At 35.1% G+C, this 7,585-nt stretch overlaps 1 non-coding gene across 1 annotated transcript; it reads right to left on the reverse strand.

The window, feature by feature from the left end:
• Positions 1 to 4,774: 4,774 nt before the first annotated feature.
• Positions 4,775 to 4,877, reverse strand: LOC148782124 (U6 spliceosomal RNA). Its single transcript, XR_016056716.1, has one exon. It is a non-coding gene; the product is annotated as a U6 spliceosomal RNA (small nuclear RNA).
• Between the last annotated feature and the right edge of the window lie 2,708 nt (positions 4,878 to 7,585).

Below are 7,585 nucleotides of genomic sequence, written 5' to 3' on the forward strand. Positions count from 1 at the left end.
ATGGGCATAAATTGCACTAATGAAAAAGCCCATGGCTAGGTAAAATGGATGAGTCGTATAGTGGATTATTTCCTAGTACATGAATGGTACCCTCTCTCTCTCTCTCTCACACACACACACAATATCGTGGTTTTGAGCTGTTATGGACAAACTTTTAAGATGCAAACTTTTCGCGTCTCTCATGGAAACGATTTGTTTGGCTTGAGCTGATGCCTAAAGGCGTATTTGTCAACTAGAACTTCCGACATTAAAATCCAAAACTTTTGAAATACTATAGTAGTAGTTTGCTACTGTTACGCAACAAGAAGTTTATACTTCTAAAAAATGAGAAGTGTGCACTTCCACCCCCCATAGAAGCACAAACTCCTAATAGAAGGACAAGCATGTAATTCTCATGGTATTTCATGCTTATGTCATTTTTAATTATTATTCTTTTTTAAATCATATTGAAAAGAAAGTTTGATCGTGAGTTTGCCTCATTGAGCATGTTTATAAAATTATAAAAAAAATCGATTGAGTTCGCCCCATTGAGTACATTTATAGAAGATATAGGAAATTTTACCAAAAAATAAAATGACGATTCCATAACTTTTGGGAAACTAGAAAGCGATAAATGTTGTTTCTTACAAAAGCATTATTTAACTCATTGATTATAGGTTGCACAATATCGTTTCATTGAGTTTTATTTTATGGGAAAGTATACAAAGAGACCATGTACTTTTAGTATAAGGAGGTCTCAATTACTCTTGTCTACTAGATTTAAATCGAATGGTTGTAAGAATATCATTAACTAGACTCGAAGTTAAAAAAAATAAAAAAATCTCGAATTTCGTGACACACCGCAAGCCATCCAATTTGACAACTACATCTAGAAGTGATGGTGACCACCTTATCACAATAGTAAATAGTATCATTGTACACAATCCCATATTTTATTGTAGACTATTCATACCATTGTTTATAAAATTGAATGGTTTAGATCTTAGGTTATTGCGACATAAATCTCTCACTCTCTCTCTTCAACATAAACTAAGAATTCACTTCTTAAGGATGTAAACCACATTTTCGATTACATGATGAATTAAGCCTTATCTTCATCACACAAAGATATGATCAACATACACATCACATAATTAAATGAACTGCATTTTCATGACATGAAGAAGTTATAACATGCACCCGACTATGAACCTTTCTTTGATACCACCTGAAGGTATCAGGTTTATCTAAAGAGACTCAGTGTCCATTAAACAATATGAATTTACAAGCTTGTTTAAATAGACAAATACAGATAACAAGAATATAAATAAATCACAGATTCTTATACTATATCTAGACTTACCATAAATACAAGAGATTGTATCTATTTTTCCCAAATATACAGATTTTCATATACACCTTCTATATTAACCTGATCAGTGATTCGAAAAGTGGACCACCCAGCACCTAGGCGGCCAATCTGGGCGGTCGACCGTGGGCAGCAGCTTGGGTGGTATGGAACCCACCTAGATGGCCGCCCAGGGCTTGCGCCCCTCTCAGAGACGGATTTTTTTTTTTCGTTTTGATTTTTTTTTAAAGATATAAAAGTTTAAAATGAGGGGTTTTAGGTTCATTTGAAACCTAAAACCCATAGGAACCCCCTTTAGAGAGAAAAAAACCTCAAGAAAACTACATTTCATTGGATCGAAATGTTTCTCAAAGTTTGGAGTTCGAGTAATCAAAGTAAGTGCAAAACTTTAATTTTTAGATTGCTTGTTTTATTTTGAGATGTATTCTTCAGGAGTTAGTCGGAGTGGAGATCCGGGTTGAAAATATGGATACAACCCGAATCGAAATGACAAAATTGCGTTAGATACAATTTTTGTGAAAAAGATACAAAATGAGGCATAAATCGGTTTAATAAACATTTTGCCGGTATTAAGGGGGATGTTGCCCCTTGTAAAAATGTGCATGTAACTATCAGAGAGGAGATTAAGTAATATATAAGTTATGTAAAATAAAAACAAGAACAAAATCCTTGTCATATATCTATCTATGCTACTTCTAGAAGAAGTGAACTGGGTTTAAAGTATGGGTACAACCCAAAACCAAATGATAAAAATTATATAATGTGTAGTTTTTGTGAAAAAGATACCAATGTGGGTATTAGCCAGTTCAAAAAACACCTTGTTGTTTTAGAGGTAATGTTGCTTCTTGTACAAAGGTTCCTAAAGCCGTTCGGGATGAGATTAGACATATTTTGAATTTAGAAGAACTAAAAAATAAGTCTTGCTCTATGGAAGTACCTTTTTCAGGTTATTCTAGAAGTGGTGATCCAAGTTGGAAATATAGTTATAACCCGAATCCAAATGATAAAAATCGTATTAAATATAATTATTGTGGAAATGATACTAATGGGGGCATTTACAGGTTTAAAAAACACATTGTCGGTATTAAGGGGAATGTTGCCTCGTGTAAAAATGTTCCCGAAGCTGCTAAGGAGGAAATTATATAATATTTGAGTTCAGAGAAGCACAAAGAAAAGGCCAAGACTCATCGGGTCTCATTTGCACATATTGCACATACTAGTAAGAGGAAGGTAGAAGAAGAGAAGGAGGAAGAGGCAGATTTAGAAGAAACAGAGGAGGAAGAATGTTATATTGAAGATGGAGATGACTCTGATGATGATGACCTCGACTCTGATGCATATGATGAGGCTTGCACTATTGATATTTCTTCTAATGATGATGACGATAATGATAACTGAAGATTCTTGCCTCTTGGTGCTGAGTGTTGAGTGTTGACTTTTGTATCCTAGACTGTATGTTTTATAAATTTCTGTATATTTATGTTGTGTTGAGTGTTGACTTTTGTATCCCACACCTGTATGATTTTACAGTTTACTGGTTTAACCATATGGATTATCAAAATTCTCTTCTCGACTTCTATCTTCTTCTTTTTTTTCAACTTGGAATATGGTATTTTTTTTCAACTAGGCGCGCGCCTAGGCGTTGGGCGGCCTGAACCCCCTAGGCTGCCTAACGCTTTTTGATACACTGAACGTGATAAACAATATATATTTTCTTTTCACTCTCCCCCTCAAACTCAAGATGCTATGAGAGAGAGCAGTTGGAGTTTGAACACTAATTGTAGATCTTGAGGTGTATAGCATGACCGGTAGATGCAGTGGTTGCCATGCTCAAATTGTTTGATCATCAAGCACAAAAAGCAACGACGGATCAACAAGCCTCATGAACATATGGTCTTAGGAACTTAGGGCCATATCAAAGTAGGCTCGATCAATCAGACAAAAATTCCAAACAAAGTAGTCGAGACAGCTAAGAGAACATAGTGGCACTTGGAATAGCCAACATAGCTTGATGTGCATCCGAGACAGATTCAGCAACTCGCAGACCATAATAGACATCATCAACTAACAGGAAAACATACTCAATCATACATAGAACAGATGAGTCAAAATACGACTCGCCAGAGAACAGATGAGTTGAAACACAATTTGCCATAAGGGAACATATGAGTCAAAACAATACTAGCTAAAAGGACTTAGATCAAATGGTTGCAACACGACTCAACAGAAGATAAGCAAGGAAATGGATCCAGTATATAGGGTAGCCCATTAGGTCAGTATACAAAGACATCTTTCCAACTTCAAATCCCCTTAAAAAAAAGCTTTCATCTATCAAATGAAGACAAGTTTTCACGAATAGTAACGAACCTAGATGTGCCCTTACACACTTACAGAGAGAAAGAAAATGCCCAACAAAGGGAAGGGAGGAGGTAGAGTAAGAAAGACAATACTTTAAATATAGGGAAATGCAGAGAACCAGAGGAGACAGAAGGAAGACTGAGAAAAAGAAGTGAGAGGTTAGAAAAAGAAAAGACGGATTTTTTTTTTCTTCCAAAGAGAAATAGAGATATTTGGGCCTCAAATTTAGTTCTTTAACAAGGATAGACCGTGCAGAAAATCGAAAAAAATGGCAAGAAGGGTTCGCATTCTCTATAACGTCCCAGATGCCATTGATTCTGATTCTTCAAGTGAGGAAGTCAGGGCCATGAAAAACCCAATAAAAATCGCTAAAAAGAAAGTGGTTCAGGAGATCCATACCCCTTTTTCAAGTTTTGTTCCATTATTAAAAATAAAAAGCTTATAGACAGTAGTTTTAGAAAGAGAAATAAGGATAGTAGCATCAGGAAGAAGAATAAGTTGGAGAGTGGCTCTACAGAGAGAAACAAGGTAGAGTTAGAACATTGCACGAGGATATGTTTCATGACATAAATAAGAGTAGGCAATGCAACTCAATGCAAACAACGATGAGACCCATGCAAACCTCCACCACACTAATCAAGATCGAAAAGAAAATCGTGGTATGTTTTTACAACAAACGATGTCGATAAACTTCTACCGTTGTTTGCATGCCCATGGATGATCGACCCAAGGAAGAAGATGAATAGACTAGGTGAGCAACAGATTGGTCTTGAAAATCGATAATGCTTAAGGGATGAGGAATGGAGACGGCGACTGTGAACCTTGCTCTGGTTTCTCTGAAGAGACTTAGTGTCCATTAAACAATATGAATATACAAGCTGTCTTATATAGACAAATACAAATAATAAGAATAGAAATAAATTACAGATTCCAATACTATACCCAGACTTACCATAAATACAAGATATTGTACTACCTTTAAAAAATATACAGATTTCTATATACACATTATATATTAACTTGATAAACAATATATACTTTCTTTTCACACCCATATCATAATTAACTACAAATTTAAACCATCTACCAATTTGTGTGTGTCATCCTTATGCAGGGGCCATGCTAATTTTTTTTGTATTGTTCCAATTTTATTGGATGTCTCCGAAGAGACAAAAAGACAATATCGAGTTAAAATCGGGGCAGAGGAGGCTTCAATTTGAAAACAACTATGTTCTAGCTTCTTTGGCTGAAACACTCCCAAACACAGGAAAATATCACTCAACACCACCTCCATATGATCTAAGCCCCAACTATGAGAGTTGGGTTTGTCGGTTTGGCTTGAGCAAGCGAACCTACTTGCTTTTGCATGTTTAACATTATTTTACTCGGTTTTAAATGTTTTCTAGATTTTTTAGCTTGGTTTTGGTGAACCTCAAGCCGACACTACTAAAGGATTATAAAGGATACATCTGTTATTCTCTATTGATTTTTGGATCCCATATTCTCTATCGATTTTTTAATTTGGTTTTGCTTAGTGGCAAATAGATGTGTGTAAACACATGGATACCCAGATAGCCACATCATGAATAAAAAAGATATTGTACGGGTTCCATATAGACTTGAGGAGGTTATTAGGTATGGATCTTGAGGTTTAGGGGAGAAGGTGCCTAAGAATTTCCTTTGTCAAAGTGGGGGGGCCTAAACTATATTTTATTTTTCACATTCATGATATCATGCTAACCCTCTTTTTTAATCCTTGGAAATAGCAGGGTAAAAAGAAATCATCACCCCTAGTTAACTACTCCAGATCTCTGTAATAGGACCAAAGAAGAAAGCAACTAATGGTTATGCAGCAATAACGACCCCTAGGGATGGCAGGAGATATTGCCCTATTGCATTTAATTACAAAGGTAAGAATAGAATGAAACTATTTACGTTTGGTACAAGGTGGTCATATTAATATTGACCATTGGATGTGAAATTGGGTCGATGCAATTATTCCATTGATCAAGTTCAAACTTCAAAACAATATCAAATGTTTCATCAGACTTACATGAAGTGGGCATTTGAGGGCATTTGAGGGGTTATGATGTTTGGACTCTAAAGTGTTAAGTTTAGGTTCTTGGCGATCATGTTGGTGCACGCGGTAGTTTTTTGAGTTTGTTAGGCTTGAGGGGGGTATTAGATGACTAAGATAGGGTATTTTGTACATTTGAATCCAAAGATTTTGGGTTCGGGGTAGACTCAGGAAGGTGACTAGGTACGAATTTAGAAGTTTAGGGGAGCAGGTGCTTGTGAATTCGAGAATGGGCTGGGGCATTGGTGATAGTACTACTGAGCCCTATGATGAAGTCTCCAACTCCATTCTAACCACATAGTAGGGGCTCAATCCTCATTGACTTTCCCTTTTTACTCACCCAAAAAAAATGTTCCTGGGAATTCCCTTAGTCATTGTGGGGTCTTTATACTCCAAATCTTATTTCTTGCATGCATGATCTCATGCTAACCCTCTTCCTTCATCATTAGAAATAGCAGGCAATAAAGAAATCGCCACCAACACTCAACTACCCCACATTTATGGTATACAAAACAGAAGGTAACGAATAGTTATGTGTCCCCTAGGGACGGTAAGATATATCCATCAAATATTTTGTAGAAAGAGAATAAAAATTCAAAACTTCTTATGTGCCCTCAGTCTTCTGATCGAAACCGGACAGCTAGGAGCATAATCTAAAATTCTATTCAGATTAGGTTGCAAGTTTATTGTTGCTTTTTCCTATTCATACATGCACTCTCAGTCATTTGATCAAGATCAATTCTATCAACATAATGTTGCAATCTTATTTTTAATTTTTTCTTATTCACATATATGATATACATTTTATATAATTTTTTGAATTTATCTCCATGTAAGAATAATATATTGGAATAAATTATATTATTCATTAAATTAGATTATTTTTTATGAAAAAGTATATAATGAGAAGCCATTCACCTTTAGTACAAGGTGGTCACAATAAATCTTGACTATTGGATGTGAAATTGGGTGGCTGCATGTATTCATCGACTAAACTTAAAGTTCAAAATATTTTTGTTCGAATTTTGTAACACACCAAGCTCTCAAATTTCACATTGGATGGTTATAAGTAATTGTGACCTCCCTATTCCAAAGGTAAATGGTCTCATTGTATACAATCCCATTTTTTATTATGAGGACTATGTGAAACTTATACACAACAGTTGCTTTGAATAGGGGTAGTTAGGGAACTATAAGGGGTTAGTTTTGATTATAGCTATTTTTGGAGTTATTATATGCGAATAGGGCTGGTTATGGAAAAAGGTCTGACACAATGAACGCCCACATCATTTTCTCATATAATATATATGTTATAACTTGAAAATTTTCAAAACAACTTTTTTTACTTTATCCTCAATTTTAAAATATGATCATGTGCACTTATGACCCTAAAGTTTTGATGTATTAATGAATGATTCGAGATTCTTTTGATTTGAAGCACCTTTTAGATTTAAATCTTTTATATTGCATTGGTCTTAAGGATGAATTATTATGATTTAAGAGTTTTTTTCTTAAGTTGATGCCCCAACGCAGAGTTTCGGCTATGAGTGTGAGATCAAATGCACAGTTTGATCCCGTGTGACCACTAAATCTCTTTCCTTCTTGGTCATGCTTTGCTTTTCAGTGTTTGAAGCTAATAAATAAGTTGTATTTGTTATGGTTACTCCTTGTACTTGTAATTGTTTATTGTTGTCCTCTCAATTGGTGCAATTTATCCAAATAAACTTTACATTTATCGGGTTTCTCTTTTGTGTTTGCATATTCAACATGCCTTAAAAGCATAGTAATCATGAAACAACTTG

The sequence above is a fragment of the Amborella trichopoda genome, chromosome 5 (assembly GCF_054954075.1).
Source record: "Amborella trichopoda isolate Santa Cruz 75 chromosome 5, AtrichopodaSantaCruz75HAP2 v2.0, whole genome shotgun sequence".
Taxonomy (NCBI): domain Eukaryota; kingdom Viridiplantae; phylum Streptophyta; class Magnoliopsida; order Amborellales; family Amborellaceae; genus Amborella; species Amborella trichopoda.